Raw genomic sequence first — 22,725 nt, 5'->3', positions numbered from 1 at the left:
TGTTTCTCTATTTCCTTCCACGAGCATCTGTCCATGATCAATAGGTACAGCTAAATGCAACCGAGGAGCCGAGGTCAGGAGGACAGTGAAACCCCAGGGCTCTCCCACACTGCTGGCAGACACAGCACCTCAGCTGAGGCCCAGGCATACTGTCAGGATCCCTGCTTGGCTGGGGTATGAGGTTCCTTGACTGGTTCTCTGGATCTAAGTCAAGTAATCTAAAACATGGCACCTCTTCTCACAGTGTGTGCCAGGGCCACGTCTGCCACGCAAGCTGACGGCAAGGTGACCACGTGGCATCTGTGTGAGACAGGGGAACCTTTGGAGTAGCAGGGCTAAACATCTGGAAAGGAGGGAAAGCCAGGTGGAATGGGGAGGGAGGTGGGAGGAGAACGGGACAGGAAGGAAAGATGGAAGCGGTCAACAGCACAGCATGCTGCCAACAGGAGACAGGAAGAGAGAAAAGCGCCTCACTGGGCTTAGCAATTAGGAGGTTACTCAGATTTTGCCAGTAGTGGCCTCAGCCTCATGGTCAAAGCAGGAGTCAGAGCTGTCCCTGCTGCAGCTCACTCCTCTATGGTTCTAATGGCCCTTCTTCCTCTCCATCCGGCAGAGACCTCTCAGAAACGACACTTGTCTTCAGAACAGCCTGGTTTGTCAGACACGAGGAGCCCCTGAGGACAAGGGTGCTGGGGACCCAGGCTTGCCTTTCTAGGCGGCTGGGGTGGGTAGAGGGTGGGGAGGTGCTCTGGGTCCTCTGCCCACAGCAGGACTGTGGATGGAATGGTCAGTGAAGAGGTGAGGCTGGAATTTCAGGCAGGGCCCAGAAACGCACAGCCCACGCCATTTGGCAGCCTCCTGCCTTGGGATGTGGGGACCACCTATGCTCTGTTCCCTTCTCTCTCACTTCCTTCTTCCACCACCCTCTGGTCTTTCTGCCAGAGAGGAGCCCACCCTCCCCTGTCAATTTTGAAACTCAGTCCAGAAACTCAGGTAGAGAGCAGCACCCAGCCTGCTTGCTGCCCAAACACAGAGCCCTGCCCTGAGGACACATGAGGACACAGCCCAGCCAGAAGGAGGTGGAGCCGAGGCCTGCCAGCACCTGCAGGCCCCAACCATCCTAAGGCTCCAAGGGTCCTGGAAGACAAGCTGGAAGCTGAGGACATTTGAGTTCATCTTCTGAGGGCCTCAGAGAGGAAAATACTAACAATCACTAAATTAATAGTCTGACTACGCACCTGGCCATAAACTCTTGGTATGCATTACAAAGTTACACCTCACAATAGATAACTATCCTATTTTGCCAACTTGACAGATGAGGAAACTGAGAAACAAGAACAAAAGTGAGGTCTTCCAGCCAGTAAGTGGCTGGGTCTGTATTCTTAAGAATTTCACTCTGTTGAAAACCATGGAGATAGGGGAGTCTTTGGAGTCAAACAGAAATGAATCTTTGCCTGGATTCCACAATTTACTGTATGTATTGTGACATATAGATATATATACACATACACATGCTATGCATGCTCTATATAACATGAAATGTAAAGATAGATGTATTCTAAAATGCATATAATTTCCACATGTAAATCACACATCTTAAATCTTTCCCACCTCTTCTTCACCTGTACTTGTAGTGTGAGTCCTTGCAGGTGTAGTATGTGTATGTTGAAAACAGGGGAGAGCTCAAAGCCCTGCCTCCCCATCTATGCCACACTGCAATGTGGGGAACGCATCTGCCACCCAAAGGACAGCTGGCAGGAGAAATGTCTGCAGGCCTCACATGCTGCTCAAATGCAGGTGACACAGACTGGCTTTGCTCCCAGCTTTCCCCCATCTCTCAGACAAAGGAGAAGCAGACAAGAGACATTAGACATGTTGATATAATCAAGTCACTTTTCAAGCTAGCCCAGCTTTCTTTTACTTTGCCAGCACCAGCTTGTGTCTTAGAGGAGCTGACACCCAACAGCAAACTAAAATAAACTCCCTAAGTCAGCCATGTCGCTTCTCAGGACTATAGGCAGGTGGGAAGTCTGCCATGTCATCCCACTGGGCCATATCTGTTCTCAGTGCCACACCTCCTGCCGTCCTGTGGGGAGCCCTGGCCTTGTGTGGCCACCTTCAAGCCTTCTTTCTTTACACATGGCCCTCCCCATGCTGCTGGCCCTCCCAGGTTCCTGTGGAGGTCTGTCTTCCTGGCGGCTTTGATGGTAGAGCTCTCTGCAAAGCTGCCTTGACAGTGATAACGCAGTGTCTCTAAAAACAAAGAAAAAAATAAGATCGCTTAGATTAAAGGAGTCCACTGAATGCTCAGCTTTAAAGAAATATTTGGTCAGTTTGATGACATCAAAATTGTAAAGTCTTATATGACAAAAGCAATAAAAAAGCAAATAATTGCAAACTGGACAAGAGATAAGAGTAGAGCATTCACAGAAAAGGGAATCCAGATTGACAACAAACATGAAAAGACATAATCTCCCTGCAAACCAAGGAAATGCAAATTATAACAGCAAGGCCAGACTGCTGTTCTGCCCATGAGACTTATAGAAATTAAAAAGAAATTGGCAGTGGCAAGGATACAATTGGTGAGAGTATCAATTGGCAAGACCTTTTGAAGATAAATTTGGCATTATCAGTTAAATTTTAGATGCACATTTCTTAATTCTGACATTTTAAATTCTAGGTGGCCATTTTAGAGAAACACTACATACCTGCTCAAAAAGACATGCATGAAATATCATTTAAGGTAGAATAAAAAGGAAGTGCTCCGAATGTTCACCAACATTTGCAGCATTTGGCAGTTCACCAACAGAGATGGCTGCAGATGGAATTGGCATGTATTTGCACTGCAGTTCAGCCATTTAAGATGATTAGGTACCTCTCTATGTTCTGATCTGGAAATATCTCTAAGGCATAGGTGAAAAAAGGAATTTGATGACAATGTGTGATACAATGCTAAATATGTTAAGATGTTTAACATAATATGTTATGTTAATATGTTTAATATGTTAACTCCTAATTTTTACGTGTAAAAATGTATATAAGAGGTCAGACATCAAACTGATAACCTTTGAAGATACAGCTACAATTAGAACGGGGGACAGTAGTAGCCAAGGGAACTTGTACTTTATGTGTAATTTAGAATAGTTCAAAATTAATATGTCCCAAAATGGTATATTCATGTATTTATATTCAGGATTGCTTTTTTAAATGATGGAAATCAGGAGAGGAAAAGTCAGAGACAGCAGGACAGGTCTGGGAGAGCTGCTCTGTTTGTTTCCAGGAGCAGGGCTAAGCCTGGCCCTCTGAAGGTGCTCCATGAGGTGGGGCTGCACACTCCAGCTCCCAGTCCATCTCAGGCATGCCGCAGTGTGTCCACGCTGCAGCTCCCCTGCTGCACCAGCAACAGAGGTGCAGGCCACCAGCATCATCTTCTGTGCCCCTTGAAAGAATGTAGCACCCCTGGAGCCAATCCTGGAGGGCATCCAGGGGCCTCCTTCCCTTTTACTGTGTCCCTAAAATGGACATGCTGGTCTGTCTCCAGTGCCCCTCAACCTGCTAAGACCAGATTCCTGAAGGCTTGAAGTTCTTGAGAGGGAAGCACAGCATAGAACAAATAAGCCAAACAACACTGAAGACTGAGTGTCTGCAGGGAAATCCTTTCACCTGAGCCTCAGCTGGGGCACGCCTGTGGACTCCTGGTCACTTTCTGCCCTCCTATCACCCAGGGAGAAGGTGAGTCCTTGGACACCTCCCTCCTGCACTGCATCTCCACCCCCACACAATCATTCCCTAGTTCTGCCCCCTGAGGCCACCCTTTGTGTCTTGCATCTGCTATCTTGGCAACAATTGACAGGAAGAAATTCCACTATCATTAGGAAATAAATGAGTTTATCCTGAACTGACAAGATCTGGATGTAGGACTGTGACATTGTGAAAAATATACAGCCATGTACTGCCTGGGATGTTTCAGTCAATTATGGACTGCGTATAAAACAGTGGTCCCATAGGATTATTGCCCTATACAGGTGTACATATTCAATCTTTTATACAGTGTTTTTACTGTACCTTTTCTATGTTTAGATACACAAATATCACTGTGTTACAATTGCTGACAGTATTCAGTACAGTAGGATGCTGCACTGGTTTGTAGCCTAGGAGCAATAGGCCGTCGCACATGGTGTAGGTGTGTAGTAGTCTATATCATCTAGGTTTGTGTAAGTATACTCTGATATTCAAACAACAATGAAATTACCTGCACCAAAGAACATATTTGTCAGAAAGTAACCAATAGTTCAGCAACCATTTTATTGTTTTCCCCTTTTCCTGGCTTACAACTTCTTAAGTCCTCGGAATCTTCCAAAACGTTGAGTGTCTTTTTATGCTAATGAGTAGGCTGATGTCTGGCAGCCCCCAGGTAGCTTCAGGATGGGATGCTGGTCAGCAGAAATACCCAGGCATGATTTGAGGGTTGGGACTTTCCCCTCCATCCCCCAACCTCCAGGGATGGGAGAAGGGCTGAAGTTAAGTTGATCACCAATGGCCAATGACCTAATCAAGCATGCCTACATAATGAAGATTCCATAAAAACCCAAAGGGCTGGATCTGCAGAGCTTCCAAACATCCAAACCTGCAGAGGTTCCTGAAAGATGGTGTGCTCTAAGAAAAGAAAAGTAGCTCAGGGCAGTCTGAGGTATGTGAGGGATGCAAAACCCATCAGGCCCAGAGAGTCCGAGTGTGGGACTTCAGTCAGGCCCCACTTATGCTGGAGGACAATGGTTTAAAGTCATTTTGTGATACAAATAAACAATGTATAGCTAATCAAATCTTACATTATTTTAATGTAAATTATTGGTAAAAAAAAAAAAACTCAGGAACTTCTTTTTTTCCTTTAGAAATTCACTTGCAAGTACTGCTAATCAGAGTGTACATTCAGGGCAACCTGAATTTGTGATCCTGATTGCAATTCTGAAGCTTAGCCCCCCCACACCCCCTCCAACCCCCCAAATTATCTGCTTATATTAATTTGGCCTCAGCTTCTTCCTTCTAGGTCGACATATGTGGTGTAGTTGGCAGGATCCAGAGCTACTCCCCCCAACCCTCCAGGGTTTCTCTCTGAAAGCCCTGCTTGGCACCAGCAGGAACCCATCACATTCTCTCTGCCTTCAGAAGTTCCAACAGGTATTTCAGGTAAGTTCTATCGAACTTGTGAGTTCTCTTGAATTTGAAGCTTCTACTCTTTTGTTGAAAGTCTAGATGTTATTTGGATCAGTTTTCAAAACCTCTTTTTCCTTTAAGACTGAGGGCTTCAGTCTGTCTTTGGATAGGAGGTTCCAATAAAGAACTCTGCAGAGAACTGGCTTTTTTCCGCCTCTACCTTAGGACAGAAGGTTTGGGTTTTTCTACCTTTGTCTTAGGATCGGGAATTCAGGTCATGGGAATGGCAATGTGGACCAGTGGTCTCAGTTGACATAGTATGCTTTTTAAGATTGCAGAGGTTTTCTATTGTTTAAGATTTCGGCTTGGTTTTTCATTTGTGATCAAATCCTGTTAAAACACCAGCTGAATTTGTATATAACATTTATGGCACTTCATCTTATAAATACCTAGGAAAGTCGACCCACCCAACCCAGGATGTTTTTAAGCAGCAGTAGCCAATATGGGGATCCTTTGAAATGTTTAAAATAATTCATTTGCATGCACAGTTGGAGAAAAAAGCTGGCTTTGATAACTCTAATGATAACAGATTTGATAACATTTCATGTAGAATTCTATGGTCAGAAGTTGGCTTAAATAAAAGCCCATATTTAAGGTATAATGTTTTTGAGTAAAAATAACAAAAAGGTTTTTTATCTTTTCCTTTTTTGGATCTTGTTTGTGGGAATTTTTTCAGTTAACTAAAACTCCTGTTTAAGAATGTTTGGCCTGTCTGTTTCTATCTTGCTGGCATAATTCTTGCTGAGAAAAATGTAAAAACTTAGTCTTTAAAAAAAAAAGACTCCTCAATTTGGCTCCTCTAAGACTTATTGTTCTATTTCCTTCCACTTCTGGTTCTCTATCTTTTTGCCGTTTTTTATACCACATGAAGAAATCTAAGGGAGACTTCAAATGACTGTGAGGCCACTTGAAAAATACAGAAAAAGACAGTCCCCCTTTTGAGAGTTTTCTGTTTTTCTCGTGGAGTACAAAGAATTGTGGGCAGGTTCCTATCAGGTCTAAAACTCTTCTGTCTTTTGCAATAAGTTACCTGATCTCTTTGGCTTTGGTGGGGGGTCCCAGGAATTACTTTGTACTGTAAGAGAGAACTTGACTTTTTGTGTGTGCAATGGCTGACAAGTCACTGGACAAAGCTGCAGTTTTGGAAGCAGCTGACAGTGGTTGTAGTGAATATTTGCTCCTCCAGGGGGCAACTTGTTTCTTCGTATGTTCAGATTAAAAGGCAGATTTGAACACTTGGAGGCTGTGGGAACACTCCCCATCAAGCAGTAAGATTCCTGTGGAGAACAGGCTGCTCTAGAGAGGCCTGCTTGGCACTAGGTCACCCACCAGGCTCAGGGGAATGTCTGTACCAAGGAGTACTGAGGAAACATTGCACAGCCTGGTCCTGTGGTGCTTCCCTTTTTTGGGGGTCCTACAGCTCCATATAGAAGTGGGGTCCTTGATTTTTAAAGATCTAGATGCACTGTCTTCCAGTTGTGCTGCTTTTTACATTTCAAATATTAGGCCAGGGAAACTGCAAATACTTTCTTTGCCCTATTCATTAAAGGGATCCACTCTGAATCAGTAACCTAACCAAGAAATAAACTAAGTTGAAAGACCCCCTATCTAACTAGATTGCTGGCATTTAGCTGGCTAGTTTGACACTCTTTATAGAAGAAATGTATATCTTTAAGGAAATCTCCATTTATAAGGGCACCTCCCTGCACAGGAGCCGTTAGAAACTTTTACAATAAGAAAGACATTGGCTTAACGTTTATACACCAAATCGTACCTTTGTTTAGGATACTTTTCCTGACAATCTTGTTTTGAGTGGGCCTTTATCCATGTCCTTTTTGTTTCAGCAAATAATGGTGTTTAGATCTAAGTTCTGTGCCTTGGAGATGTAAACTTTCACCTGAGTCATCCCTTTGAAGGTGTAAATTTAGGGTTGCTTAAGTAACAACTGTCTAGAGCAATGAAACAGGTAATCAAGAGATTAATAGTTTAAAGGGGGAAGAAAATTATTTAAAAACTGGCAAATAAAAAACTGTATAAAGCTATACAGCCTGTTTTTTATCCAAGTGTCTGAATGTCTGTATGTTTATATGTGTCATGTTTATGTGATATTTCACTATCAAAATATATAAAATATCTATTTCATTGGCTTAAGGAAAAAGGAACTGCTTAAATAAAATATTTTAGCAGAAAAATAGAAATTAACTCAAATGCCTTTAGTTCACATGACTTGGAAAACATTAGTAAATAACTCGTTTAACATTATTGGTTTAATGAAAACAGCTGTGTCTTCTGATCAGCAAAATAAACATGTGTTTAACTTTAGAGCTCTTTTTCACATGATAACTGCCTAACATTATGGGTTACAGAAGTGATTAACAAAGAAATAACTCGAGATGATGCCTGACTTTGTTTAATGAACTAGTCAAGCATAATTGTTAAGAATGAATACATTAAATAAATATAAACGGAATAACAGTTTATAAACAAAATTTTCATAATTTCAAAAATCTTTTTCAGAAACTTAATCTTAAAGTCATATTATGTTAAATTAATAGGTAATTATAAAATACTTGAGTCATTTATATGATATAGAAAAACTAAATATATTTAGATCTGTTAATAAGGAAAAGTTATGAAATAGTTTTCATCTACAAGTACTGGTATAAGAGTTCAAAATTTACTTTTTAGGTTTTTCACTGGAAATTAGGGTTACTAATGTTACCGGTGGAAGGTATCCAAGTTACCAGTGGTGAATCCATACAGATCTGCAGCAATCTCAGTTTTTGCCTCCTCAGAAGAAATAATTCAACTAAGGGGCATATAGCAGAAAGAGACTGAGGCAAGTTTCAGAGCAGGAGTGGAAGATTATTTAGACAGGCATTAGAACAGGAGAGAAAAGAAGGTTCACTTGGAAGAGACCCAAGAGGGCACCAAAGGTCAAGAGTGGTGTTTAACTTTGACCCTAAGACTTTATAGGCTGGCCTCTTTGCCATGATCCTTCCCTTAGGGGGAGCTGCCCACATACGCAGTGCCCTCCTTACCCTTGGGAAGTGAGCATGCGCAGTGTGTTCAGGAAGTTGTATGCATTGCCATCTGAGACTTTCCTCCCTTTTCCAGTGGTGTGGCCCCAGAAGGTCATACTTAACCATTTTGTCTCTTAATGTAGATGTCCAGGAATTTGCTTCTCCCTGGCGCCTGCATTCAGTTAAATAACATTTTAGTGAAACAGACTTGACCATCAGGAAATGGCCTCTCTCTGGTGCTTTTTATCACTTTTGTTTTGTTTATTTTACTTATCACTTTCAGAGAGACAATGTGATAATTGCCAAACCAGCACCTAATGTTCCTAGTGGGTAGGGAGCCCTCTCCTGCCCCACTCATGCCTGTCTAACTACCTGCAGCACTAAGAGTCAATGTTATAGCTAATATGTATAATTAAAACTACTTGCTATAGGAAAAACCTCAATTATAGAGCATATAAAGGAAGTAAGATGCAAAGAAAGTTGAAAAGAGAAAGTGATTTTTTTCTTTTACATGACTGAGGACTTTGTGGTCAAAACAATAAGGAAGAGAGAAAATCACATTTTTATAGAATCCCAATGCAAAAAGAGAAAGTATAAGACAAAACTGGAGGTTTAAGTAAGTTGTAGGTTTGTGAAAGATGAATCTTGCGAAAAGAATTTTGTGTGCGATCAAGTTGGCTAAAATTATACGAGAATTATTTCAAGTTTTTCTAAAGATTGAGCATTAATATGAAAAGCATACTAATGCAAGGCCAGAGTCCTGGCTCCTATGTTTGAACAATAGGGTTTTCCCTATAATTTTAATAGAAAATTATAAAAGATTATAAGAGGTTTATGGAAAGCTTATCTTGCATGGTCAAAACTGATTGAGACTGGATGGATTTATTTATGTCTTTATTAAACTTAGCTTTAGCATTAATAATATACTGACACAAATGTAGAATATGCTTTCCTCTTTTGAACAAGATTTTCATGTAGTATTAATAAGGATAGTAAAAGGCTTTTGTTCAAATTTTGAGTAAACTGCAAAAAAAGATCTTTATTAGGTCTTTTGATTGTTTAGGTCTTTTGATTATTTAGATAACTGAGTCTTCTCTCTCAAAGAGTAAAGGTTGTCTGAAATTTTTGAATTATTGCTTTGGTTAAATGAATGACTATTATTTACAGTGAACTATGATCCTAATTTGATCAAGTGTTTTAAACCTTTAATATTTGATATACTACCCAAAGTCAAATTTCAGTTTCTAAAATTAAATCTTTTCCAAAAGTAACCTCTAGAAATCTAAGAAAGATATATTTAGCTTATTTGGTATGTTAAAATCATATGGGAAGCATTGTCAAATCTCAAATAAATAATGGAGTTTAATTTTTTAGTCATATTTTTCTGAATGTTATTATTTTGATATATCATGATATATGTTGTCAAGCATAATTATGATTTATCCTTGGTAAAAATGGGGAAATGGGAGAGAAAAATTGCATTTCAGAAGACAAGTACAGTATGCCTGTTATCAGATTCTAGTCTTGCCCATTGTTTTTGAGTTTTTATTATTTTCCTACAATTTGGACTAAATCCTGAATTCTTTCTTGGCTGCAAGTCTTCAAACTAATGCTTTTGGACTTTTCTCTCATTTTTCTCACTTGGAATCACTAGAATTTAAAACTGCTTTTCTTGAAGCCCTGCAAACTAAAGTTAGACAACTTGATATAAACTTCAGGAGGAGTCAGCACAGCAACTCACATGTACACAGCCTTTGTGCCTGCTGATGTATGGGCTACTCAGGAAGTTCACATGAACATGTAATTCAAACTATAATCCAGGAAAATCTGTAAGATTGCCACTACAATCTGAAGATATTTCTGAGACTCTAGAAAAACTAGTTTATTATGGACTATTCCAGACATTAAGAAAAACCTTTGTTTCCATAGAAATGCCTCTTATTAAAGACCAGCTTGCCTGCATCAGCTGTAGAAGCCCAGCCCCTCTGTAGTGCCACCTCCTAGAATGGACACAGCTGTTTGACCGAATGCTTCTACTCTTAGGACTAAGAGACTGATTCAAGAAGATATGGGACAATATATTTATTTATTTTTCTTTTCTGCTTATCCCAATTTGTTTTTTCCCCTTCTTTGCCTTCTTTTCCTCTAACCCAAATCTCTCCATAATCACTGATTCAGCTGTTGATAATGTGAAATTCTAGGGAAGTTCCAAACAGGAGGATTGAAGGAGTGCAGGGAACTTGGCCCCAAATATGGCTCCCTGGTATGAGTATTTCCAATTAAAGTCCCTCAAGATCAACAGAAGCTGGAAGAGTCCTCTCCCTTATCTACATGAAGACCCTGCAGACCCACCAAAGAGAACAATTACTTTTCCTTCTCCTCCCTGTTATCTCATTATCTATTGCAGAAAAGAAAACCAACACGTGACCACACCTGAACAGACACTTTCAAAAAAAAATCCATTTCTCCAGCTTATGAAATTTTCAAAGAGAACCATTTATGAATAACTCTCTGTTTCTTGACCCATTCATTCTCCTTAATAATAATTTATTGCTCCTCAACAGAATCACCTACATTCCGCCTTCCACCCTCCTTTCTGAAAAAACGCTGTATAAGTATCTGGACCTCATGGGATATTGGGTAATCACCTTATTTGACCCGTGTACACGTTAATAAATTTGTATGCATTTCTCTTATTAATCTGCATTTTACACTTAAAAAGTATTAAAAGAGTGAAATTTATGTTATGAATATTTTATCACAATAAAACAATATTTTAAAAAACTGACAAAAATTCTTTTTAATTTCTTTCAAGTGAGGAATTACCAACTACTTAACAGGGTGCTTAGAATGGGGGATTTTACCAGATAAATGGCATGCTTTTTACAATTAACAATTGCTGTTATTTACTGAGTATCCACTTTCTCTGCCAGCTCCTGCATTAAGCACTTTACATATACTAATTCAAATCCTTAAAAAAGAAAATAAAGAAGAAAAGGAAAGAAAAATAAGAACATGTAAGGCTATAAGGTGCCTCACCTTTGCCAAATTCTACAGACTGGCCAGGAGACTGCAGGCCACTGCAGCTTCCTAAGGCCACTCAGGACAAGGCCAGTCCGCAATTTGTTTCACTGTGAGACGGCTGCGCGGTCAGAGCCCAGACACGGTCATCAGACTCCCCGACTTGGATTCAGCTCCACATGGTGTCACCCTGGGTAAAGGATGTACATCTCTGCGTGCCTGGGTTTGTATGGATGGCAGCATGGATGCTCAGGCAACTGACCGGTCAGGACTGCAACAAATGAACAGAAGCTGGGGGAGAGCGCGGGCTGGTGCTGTACGGAGCTCTGGCGCAGAAGGCGCTCACCAGGGGTGCCCAGAGCCGGGGTCTGTGCGCCGCGGGCTGGATCCGGGTCACAGGCTCTGGGTGGACAGAGTGAGAAGACAAAATGAGGATGTACTCCTCAGATGCTCACGAAAGGCCTCCTTCCCCTTCTTTGGGAACGACCCCCCCCACCCCCTCCCCGCGACAGGCAGTCCCAGGCCTCGCCAGGACTCGGACGCAGGCAACTCGGAGGAGCAGGAGCCCAGGGGCCTCGGGAGTCGGGAGGTGAAGGGGGCGTCGGGAGGGCCGCGGGTGGGAGGCGGGATAGGGAGACGGGGAGCGGGGTTGGGGAGGCGAAGAATGGAGGTGGGGAGGTGGGGAGGGGGGCTTCGGGAGGGCCGCGGGTGGGAGGGGGATGGGGAGGGGGTCCTGGGGAAGGTTGGAGCTCGCTGAAGGCAGGCGGTGACGCAGGCCCAGTGTACTTCTCCTGGGGCTCCTTTCTAGGCCCACGGAAGCTCCGTGTTGGTTTCTTTGTACCCATATCACACTCACTGTATTTCTTCTTTGCTTTCCTCTCCCAGCAGCTGTAAGCGCCCTACAGTTTGCATGGGAAGGCAACAGGGACTTCCCTTTTGCACTGTCTGCGGGTACCGCTGTTCCAGCCCTGAGAGGACGAGGGGACGCTGCGCTGTGGGGAAAGTCCGGGTGGCAGGAGGTGGCGGGGCTCATGGAGGAGGTGCTGGGATGCGCTGCTGTGGCTGCAGAGAAAGGTCCCGAGGACGCAACCCGCCCCTTCCCCCGAACTGCGAAGGAGCCCCGCGGGGAGGACGGGCAGGGTCTCCCGGAGGACGGGCAGGGTCTCCCGGAGGGAGGAACAGGGGAGCCTGGAGTCTCAGGGTTGCGGGGAGCAGAGGCGTTCTGGGTGGTGAACGTCCCCAGCCTGCCCTCCCTGCTCACTGCGGGGTCGCGCACCGGCTCTGCTCCAGGCCTTCCCTCAGCCCTGGCCTCCAGGCAGTTTCCGTTTTTGCCAGGTGGATTCTGTGCGGCTTCATTTATTCAGAATCTGGGTCAACAAATGAACACTCAGAGAGGAAAAGGGTGTTTGGAGGGGTGGAGAGGTTTCCAAGCAGGTGCCCACCTGAGGGCCCCCTGAAAGGGGACTTAAAACCGAGTTTCCAGCTGAGCCACCCTTTTTTTTTTTCTTTCTTTCTTTCGTTCTTTCAGAAATATAAACAAAGAGCTTGAATTATTTTGAAATAACTGTTGGTAGCTGGACTGTGTTCTCTTGACCGCAACATTGCTCTGGGACTGAACCGCGTGGGTCTCTGCTCTTCCTAAGTGTTACATAAGAATAGCGAACCCATGAGGTCAGCTTCTAAACCAGTTTCTTCCCATAACCTCCTGGACCAAGTCCCAAGCAAGGCCCAGAGGAGCTCAAGGTCCCACTCTCCCCGGGACACTCCTCACTCTCTAGTTGGAAGGAGGAGATGAATGTCCCCCAGTAATTGAAGGCTGCTCATGTTTGTGTAGAAAAGCCAAGCACAGGCCCATATTCTAGAGGGTTGCTTGTGGCAGGCGGAATGCCATCAAAGGCAAAACGAAACAAATGAAAAGGCATCTTTTGAAGCTAACGGAACAGATCAGGTGGTCAAAAATGGATAAACAATGGCATTTGGAGCAAAACTTTCAGCTTCTTCGTTTTAGTTCGACAGCCCCAGGAGGACATGGAAGCTTCTCGCCCTCCTCATATGTCTTGCCCCAGGCATCTCTGTGTCTCTCTCCTCTGTAACATCCTTTATAGTAAATGTAAGTAGGCCTTTCCCTGAGCTCTGTGAGCTGCTCTAGCAAATTAATCAAGTCTTAGGAGGCGTCCTGGGAACATTGATTCGTGGGAACGCCAGTGGGTCAGAAGCACAGGTAAGACCACCTTGCCATTGGCATTGGAAGTGGAGGGCAGGCTTGGGACATGAGGCTTGGGCTTGTGGGGTGTAAGGCCACCTCCACGTAGAAGGTGTCGATGTTGGAATTGTCCGATGTAGAACTGCCTTCTTGCTTGTGGTGGGGAGAAAACCCACACATTTGGTCACAGAAGTCTCCTGTGTTGATTGTTGTTGAGTGAGAGAAAAAAAGTACTTTGGTTTGTTCTGATATTTTCAGAAAGGCTGTAATCAGTTCCTGGGCAATGCGTCATAATACCTCCGCCTCAGTACACTGCCCATCCTGAGGGGCGGCGCTTGCCATTTCTGAAAGGATGCCTCTGTGGGGCCTGGGAGCAAGGCAAGGCTGTGTCATTTCAGTCCTCTCAGCCCAGTCCCCACCAGGACCTGCCAGCCTGGAGTGAAAATGCATCTTATTGTCCTTCTGTCGCCTTCCAGAGACAGACTCCTAACCAGAACGCACATGCCACACATGCATACACACACATTACACACACATGCCCCACATACATACACACAGGCCCCACATGCATACACACGCACCACACATTCATATGCACACAGCACACATGTATACACACATGCCACACATGCATACACACACACCACACCATCCCACCCACATCACATATGATATACACAAGACACACCACACCGCACCGCACCATAGTCACCATGCTAAACATACCACATCATCCACAAATGCACCTACACATGCCACACATTATGCCACACCATGTATGCTACTGCATGTTACACCGTCCACACACACCAGACACACTACACACATCACACACATACCAGACATATTACAACATCCACACAAATATCCCACACATACCACACAATACACACACGCTTGCCACACACACACACACCACAACACACATGCACACGATACCATGTATGCTATACACAAGTGCATGACATACCACCTAGACGCACGCTTGCCACTCATACCACACTGGGCACACCACACACACATCACAGGCACACACACTGCCTACACGAATTCCACATTATACTTCCAGATACCACAGAAAACAGCATCCAAATCACACAAACACACAAACTGTGCACATAGACACATATACCACAAACATACCACACATCCACACACACTGCATACACACACCACATACAGAGACACAAGCCACATACACACCACAAAGTACACATTCCTACACCCAGCTCCTACCATCGACACCACAAACACGTTTTCACATGCTCATTCCACATACTTATGAAAACAAAAGCTGTCATAAACAGCACAGTTCAAACCTGGGTCAATTAAAAGAAGAACAAAACAGTTGTAAAGGAAACACAGTATTCCAACGTGTTCACCTCCTCTCCTCCCACATAATAGTCGTTTCTATTGTTGTGTGCTTCACTCATCATTTTCTTTCCCTGAATAGGATCTCTGTGACATAGACAAAGCCACACTGAACTCATTTCCTCCAGAAAAGGCTGAACCCAAACTTCTCCCTGGCCACCTCTCCAGCTCTGGGGTATCCCCATCTGATATGAGAAGATAGGAGGAGGGAGGGAAGTGAAGATCTTTCTCTTCCAAAACTGTGTTTCATGGGAACCATTTCATTTTTTATAATTATAGCAAAATGTAAGTTTAAGATTTTTTGTGTGTTGTATTTGGGTTTGTAAAACTGAAAAGTAATCACTGGAAAATATATCCTTTATCCAATATCCAAATATTTCCAAATATATCCAACATCCAATATCCAATATATTTGGAAATACACCCAAATATATTCAATAGAAATTGGATAAATAACTTGCCAAATGCTGAACAAACGAAAGAGGAAAATATTACTGATCAACCCACTGAAAGAAAGGAAGATAAAATCAGAAATACTGGAAGTGTGATAAATGTAAAAGATAAAATAAGACTATTACTGAATGTATTGGTTATCAGAATACATCCAAAAATAAGTGGACTAAACTTCCCTATCCAAAGGCTAAGTACCTAGAGTGCTTCAAACAGCAAAACCTGATCCATCTAAAGTAAAATGAAGGATAGAGGTTGATACTTTGACACTTAGGAGTTAGGCGAGGATCTAGCAGATAAGTTCAGATATAGACAAAGCAAGGGAGGGAACATTTATGTCAAATAGAGAAAGAAAGCCTAAAAATAGTCAATGAGGCAAAAATGATCATATTATTAATAAAATATACAATCCACAATGAAGACATTGAAGTCATGAACATTTGCATTTCAAATACTAGTCTCAGAGGAAATAATGTGAAAATACAAAACATAAAAATTTGATAAAATTGTTTGGTACTGAAAAGCTCTAACATATTGTACAGAATTTTGTGGATTAACGAGATAAAAAAGGACATACAAAGCGTGAGTAATGTAACTAACAAACTTGGCATAGTACCTACATAGAAAACATTGTAAGCCACAAAGAGCCAAAGTAATGTATTAACTCAGTATTTATAAATATTGATAATGAATTAGGCCTAACAAAGTCTATTCTAAATAAGGTAGAAATTCTACAAGCCTTTTTCTCTTAGTACAAGTAGTAAATAATGACAAAATGATTATGAATTTTAACCACACAGAACTGTAAAACTACTTTTTTTGATCAAAGGACTCCAATCCCAAGGAGGGAAAGCTTTTTTCAAATGCAAATTACTTCCTTCCCACCTTCCTTTGGATCCCTTATAAGTAATCCAGGTCATAGGTGATTTTTATCAGACTTTGAGGGAAATAATTCAGTATGATGCTATTTTAAAGTTCCCAAAGCATAGAAAGTTTAGAAATTGTTTGAAACTGATTATATAAGACTAGCATCACGTTTAAGCCCAAACTCAACAAAGATAACAATGAAAAGCATCTATAGAACAATTGCACTTAAGAGTATAGATATAACACTTCCCTATAAAATATTTTTACGTTAAATGCAGGAATAAATTCAAAGAATAATATACCACAAACTACCCAGCTTTATTCCTAGGAATATGGAAGTAATTTATTAGCATGACATATATTAATATAATTTATAACAATAATTTGTTAAAGGAGAAAATCCAAGTAATTATCACACTAATTACTTCAGTGGCAGATCATACAATTCAACAACTGCACCTACGTGTGTTTTCCTCACATCTTGGAAGGTATTTGTCAGAAGAGGTCAGCCAGCATTATACCGAGTGGTGAAGCACAGGAGAGATCCACGGTAAGGGTAGGAATAAAATGAGGATGTCCACTCTTGCTCAGCGTGATGTCTCAGCATTGCCATACAGCCATATTCTGGCAACTCCAAGGAGGAAAGAGAGATATGTTAATTATGCAAATACTGGAAAGGAAGAAATAAAATGTTTGCTGTATTTAGATAACAAGACTATTCTAATTCTCTGCAAGGTAATCCATAAATATAGCAAAGTGTCAATTAACATTGCAACAGCATGCATTCTAAAAGTCATCTGGAAAAATGACTGAACTAGCAATACAAATGTTGATAACAGAAGAGAGGCACCGAGGGGCTTCCCCGGCAGGTTTTGCACTCTCACAATGCCAGGATGCCTTCCGCTGTGCGGGGCCCACAAGAGCACATACACATGTAAAGGTGTCTCTTTAAATCTCCAGGAAAAGGACAGATTAGTGGGGAATGCGTTGTGACAACCTACTAACCATCTTAGGGGAAAATAGTGTTACAGTCCTACCTCATACCTCACACCAAAATGAATTCCAGATGGGCTAAATATTTTTAATATTTTAAAAAAAGAAATCATAAGAGCAGTAAAAGAAAACATTTAGTGAAAATTGTATGAATATCTGGGTGTGAAAGTGCTTTCTAAGCAGGCAACCAAAATCTGAAGTAATATAAGGAAAAGACTAATAGATGTTAATACATAAAAACTTAAAATGTGCTCTGAAATAAAACAAAAACCTGCCATGTACAAAATTAAGAGATAAGGAAAACTGGGGAGAATAGCGAGCAGGAAGGGAATTGCCAAATACATATAAAAGAATTAAAATTGCTATTACCTAAAAAGATCTTATAAAACTGTTAGGAAAAGGCAAACACACCAACTTTTAGAAGCAGAGGGAGAATACAAACAGGCAATTCAAATAAAACAAAATGCAAATGACCAATAAATTTGTAAAAGCCCCAGTGAGGTATAATTTATAGCCCCAAACCAGCCTAGATTAAGGAGAATGTTAAATGTGCAAAAAGATTATGGGGTTCTAAAGAAAGAGTTCCAGGGTGCATAGCTATGCGATCAGGCAGTCCTCACAGTGCTTTCATTTTTAACAAAAAAAAAAAGAAAGGAAAAATTTTAAATGACCATCAATATAGGTTTAAAGAAAACTCATAACCCTGTTCTATAAAATATTATCCAAAAATTTACATATGACACAAATCCATGTTTATGAACATAGAAATCTATCCATATTGACTACTAAATAAGGAAATCTGGAAAAAGAACAGTATGGATAATATAATTGAAAAGTAGGGTGTGTGGGTCTGTCTGTCTAGAATAAAGCATGACCCCAAATATTACCAATGATTAAATTATGGCCTGACCCTATTGACATAAGGCGGTACTCATTCATGCAATGTCAATTCAGAAGGCAAGTTGGATACAGAATGTAATCTCTAACTACCACCACTGTCAATTTGTCTCTGTATATAATATGGATTTTTAAACTGTAAGAAAAATGACTGAAATAGTAACTGAAATTTTCTCTGGGTAGAGAGATTTAGAAAAATAGTCATTATTTTCACAATCTAAATTTGTGTATATCTCCTCAATTTTCTGTGGAAGGTGTATTAGTTTGCTAGGGCTACCATAACAAAATACCACAGACTGGGGGCTGAAACAATGAAAATTTATTCTCTCACAGTTGTGGAGGCTGGAAGTCTGAGCTCAAGGTGCTGGCAGAGTCCTGAGGTCTCTCTCTCTCCTTGGCTTGCAGATGCCCTGTGTCTTCACGTGGTCTTCCCCCTGTGTGTGTCTGTGTCCCCATCTTCTTAGAAGGACATCAGTGAAATTGGATGAGAGCCCACCCTAATGACCTCATTTAACTTATTTACTTCTTTAAAGATCCTATCTCCAAATACAGTCACATTCTGAGGTGCTAGGGGTTAGGGCTTTAACACATGGATTTGGGCGTGGGAAGGCCCAATTCAGCTCATAATAGTTGGTATGTGGTAATTCTATAATCTGAGGAAAACGTTAAAACAAAAGGAGAACAAGAGAGGGAGCAGAGGGTCAGGGCGTGTCCTTGTTGCCACCAGCACACAACCATGCCCTACTGCAGAACCAAGGCTGGGGGTGGTCATAAAGGACAGTCCAGGACAGCACTGTCCCAGAATGAAGAGCACAGGCTGGCTGCCTGGGCCTGCATCGTGGCATGCACCAGGCCTTGCTAACACCCTTAGCAACTACTGGCACAATTCTGGTGGTCTGCAGCAGGAATGCATGTGCCCAGAGGACTGGCCCACCACCCTTTGAACCTTTTCCCAGAGGAGCCTTGGCACCTGGGAGAGACTTCCTAAAGCATTCTTCATTAACAATCTAATGATAGGGACCACACCATCTCTTAGAGATGTGTGCGTTCAGGGTAAAATCTCTCAGGGGATGGCAAAATGTGTTGTTAATCCATCCTCAAAGATGTTTTTCTGTGCCATGCTACACACCTGGGCATTAAAATTACTCACTGAAATGTTCTGGCCACAGGCTTTGCTAATATTGCTGGGTTTTGTTAAAGTCGTTTATCTCTCCTGGAGACATGAATGAGGTCCACCAACTCTGGAGTGGCCACAGGCAGCATCTCTTCTGAAGAGAGGCTGGGATGTTGAGAGGCTATTTTGCAGCCCAGTCTGCATCCCTGCACCCCACTTCCTCCCCGGCAGCTGATGTGCATGTGCCTGACCTGACCCCTAGCTACAAGAAAGGAGTCCAGGGTCCTGCAACTTTCTGGGGTTCCTTGGAGATTCCTGGTGTTGGGTAAAATGAGGGCATTCAGCCCTGCCAGAAGTGAAGAGAGTAAGTGAGGTGGAGACCAGGATGGGCCTGAATGAACACGTCCAGAAACAGAGTTCTCCAGCCTTCCCACGGTGTTTCCATGGTGCCTGGTATAACAGAAAGCATGGCATTTTAACTGGATGCTGTGAGTCTTGTGTTTGTATCATTCCCCAAGAGACCCTGAGTTTCTTGATGGCAAGGGCCATTAAGGCCCAGCACAGTAGTTTCCTCATCTTTTGAGCTCAAAAAGATGTCCATTGAATGAACGAATACATGCACAACAACATAAAGAAATAAATGGAGGTACTTTTAGATGTAGGCATCACAATGCAAATCAATTATGATTGTTCGTGTTATTACTACAGCTTACCTCACCAGATAGTCATCTGGCTACTTTTTGCTTGAGCAGAAGATGCCTAATTGCTGGAAACTAAATGACTCAGCATCTCGCCAGCCTTAGTGACAGACATGCCCTCAGGCTGCAGCCTTGGCTCTGCTCCCTGGAATTAGATGTGGTCAATGGTTCTGATTCACAGAAGCTGGTTTACCGACTTGTCTGTCTTTCTTGATTTGAGATGTAGCTGACCTCACTGCCCGTCATCACTGGAGTTAAAATCCCTGTGGCCATGGTCTGATCAGTCATGATGGTCATGATGATGCTGGGAATTTGAGTGTGTGGGATCATTTGCATTCTATCATAGAGAAAGCACAGCTGATCGCCACATCACTCACAGCACCTGCTTCTCGCTTCCCTGGACCTAATTAATCTCCTTGTGTCAGAAATTTGTTGGCCCTGAGCCGACTCCGGGGGATGATGGTGCCAGCTCAGCACACCAGGCAGGGCCGGGAGCCAGGAGCCAGCACAGGGTATGCAAGGCCTAGACAGCAAAAGGAGAGAAAGGAGCAGAAAGCTGGGAATGTTCCTAGGCTCTAGGACAGACTAGCAAGTGTCAAAGGATGATTCTTGAGAAAAGAACCATCCCAAGATTTTTTAACAGCTCCAATAAGGAAATAATAAGGTCTGTGCTGAAGGAGGCCATGACAATGGCCTCCTTGATATCTAAGGCAGGATTTCAGGAAAACCTTTGGGGACAGTGAGAAGTAGGGGACACGTTGCTGCAGAGGTGCCCAGGGCTCTTGTCTGAAGGCACCATGGATTCTTCTGGATCAGAGCACTCAATGTGTCCATAATGTAGTCATTCAAAAAGTCCTTTTAATACAGCACACAGCAGGACAAGTTATTCGTTGTATGACACATGGCTGCTTGGCATTATTCCAGCTTTCTGTATTACTGTCACCAAATAAATTAAAAATTAAGAAATAGAGATATTTTAGATAATCAAGTGTTACTTTCCCTGCCCCCATCCCCATCTCTTCATTTCTGGAAAAGCCACAGCCCAGGTGCCTCTGTGCTGGGAGGTGAGAGTATTTCTGAAGAGGTGGTAGAAGAGAACTAATGGGATTATCCGCCAGAGTGATCATTTGCAAAGAGTAGCTCATGGTTGCTGGAAAGGTTTCCACTGTCATCACCATTGACCACAGTTATTTGCTCTACTTGGTGAAATGATTTTAATAAGTTATCTGAAATCAAGTATTATTAAGTTATGCCAGGCGAGGGGCTCTGCCCGGGTGGGCCTTAAAATGGCCCACTTAGAGGAGATAGGAAGCTGCATCCCACCAGAATTATGATGTGACCTTAGGCACTTTGTTAACCTCAAGTTGTTGAATCTCCTGAGTCTCGTTTCATCATGTGTGAAATGAGAAAACAAGGCAGTTGTCAGGGTTCGAGGAGCTAAGAGATGTAAATCCCTTAGCATGGTGTCTTGTCACATGTGGGGGTGCTCAGTCAGGTCAGCTGCTGTTGTCATCATTACTACCGCTGACATTAAACTGTTAGGCTTTGAACAAAGTAGCAATAGAAAGCATCATGTTCCTAGGTTAAAATTTCCCCTGTTAGGAAGATTAGAGCCAAAAAGAGAGATATCCCATCAAAGAAAAGCCCCAGGAACAGATTGAATCACTGCCGAATTCTACCAGACATTAAAGAATAAATACCAATCTTACTCAAACTCTTCAAAACAAATGGTGAGGAGGGAGTACTTCCAAGCTCATTCTAAGAGGCCAGCATTACTCTGATAACAACACTAGACAAGGACACAACAACAACAACAAAAAACTTCAGGCCTATATTACTAATGAATATAGATGCAAAAATCCTCAACAAAATATTAGCTAGCCAAATTCAACAACACATTAAAAAGATCATTCATCATGACCAAATGGGACTCATCCCAGTGATGCAAAGATGGGGCAATGCAAATAAACATACACATGCAATATATGCAAACAAACAAACATAATACATCACATTCACAGAATCAAGAACAAAAACCATATGATTATTCCAAAAGATGCTGAAAAAGCATTTGATAAAATTCAATGTCCCTTTATGATAAAAACCCTTATAAAAATGGGTAATCAAGGAACATACCTCAAACTAATAAAGGCCATATATGACAAAGCCACAGCTAACATAATACTGAAGGGGGAAAATTTGAAGGCCTTTCCTGTAAGAACTGAAATAAGACAAGGATGGCTATTTTCACCACTATTATTCAACATAATACTGGAGGTCTTGGTCAGAGCAATTAGGCAAGAGAAAGAAATAAAAGGCATCAAAATTGGAAAAGATGGAGTCAAATTAGTCTTGTTCACAGAAGGCATAAATCTTGTACTTAGAAAAACCTAAAAATTCCACCAAAAAACTGTTAAAACTGATAAATGAATTCAACAACATTGCAAGATACAAAATCAATATATTAATACAAACTTAGTAACATTTATATATGCCAACAGTGAACAATCCGAAAAAGAAATCAAGAAAGGAATCCTGTTTACAATAGCTACAAAAAATATGAAATACCTAAGAATCAATCTAACCAAGGAGGAATCAATCTAACAAAGGAAGTGAAAAATCTCTACAAGGAAAACCATAAAGCTCTGATGAAGGAAATAGAGGAGGACACACATGCACGATAGAAAGATATTTAATGCTCATGGATTGGAAGAAATAACATTATTTAAATGACCATACTACCCAAACCAATTTACAGATTCAATGTAATCCCTGTCAAAACATCAATGATATTCTTCACAGAAACAAAAAAAAATCCTAAAATGTATATAGAACCCAAAAGACCCTGAATAGCTAAAGCAATTGACACGGTTT

At 41.9% G+C, this 22,725-nt stretch overlaps 1 long non-coding RNA gene and 1 pseudogene across 2 annotated transcripts; one reads left to right on the top strand and one right to left on the bottom strand.

The window, feature by feature from the left end:
* Nucleotides 1-1,636: 1,636 nt before the first annotated feature.
* LOC129524899 (uncharacterized) lies at nt 1,637-13,055 on the bottom strand. 2 transcript variants are annotated; one of them, XR_008668858.2, is made up of 4 exons: nt 12,701-13,055; nt 12,115-12,625; nt 11,277-11,660; nt 1,637-2,253 (listed from the first exon to the last, which is right to left on the bottom strand). It is a non-coding gene; the product is annotated as an uncharacterized lncRNA (long non-coding RNA). The 2 variants fall into 2 exon arrangements; XR_008668860.2 differs by lacking the exon at nt 1,637-2,253 and adding an exon at nt 7,027-7,163.
* Nucleotides 11,488-12,715, top strand: LOC101126340 (uncharacterized; annotated as a pseudogene).
* Nucleotides 13,056-22,725: the final 9,670 nt, after the last annotated feature.

This window comes from Gorilla gorilla, chromosome 8, assembly GCF_029281585.2.
Source record: "Gorilla gorilla gorilla isolate KB3781 chromosome 8, NHGRI_mGorGor1-v2.1_pri, whole genome shotgun sequence".
Taxonomy (NCBI): Eukaryota; Metazoa; Chordata; class Mammalia; order Primates; family Hominidae; genus Gorilla; species Gorilla gorilla.
Note: the sequence above shows the minus strand (reverse complement) of the source record. Positions and strands in the feature narration are given on the sequence as shown.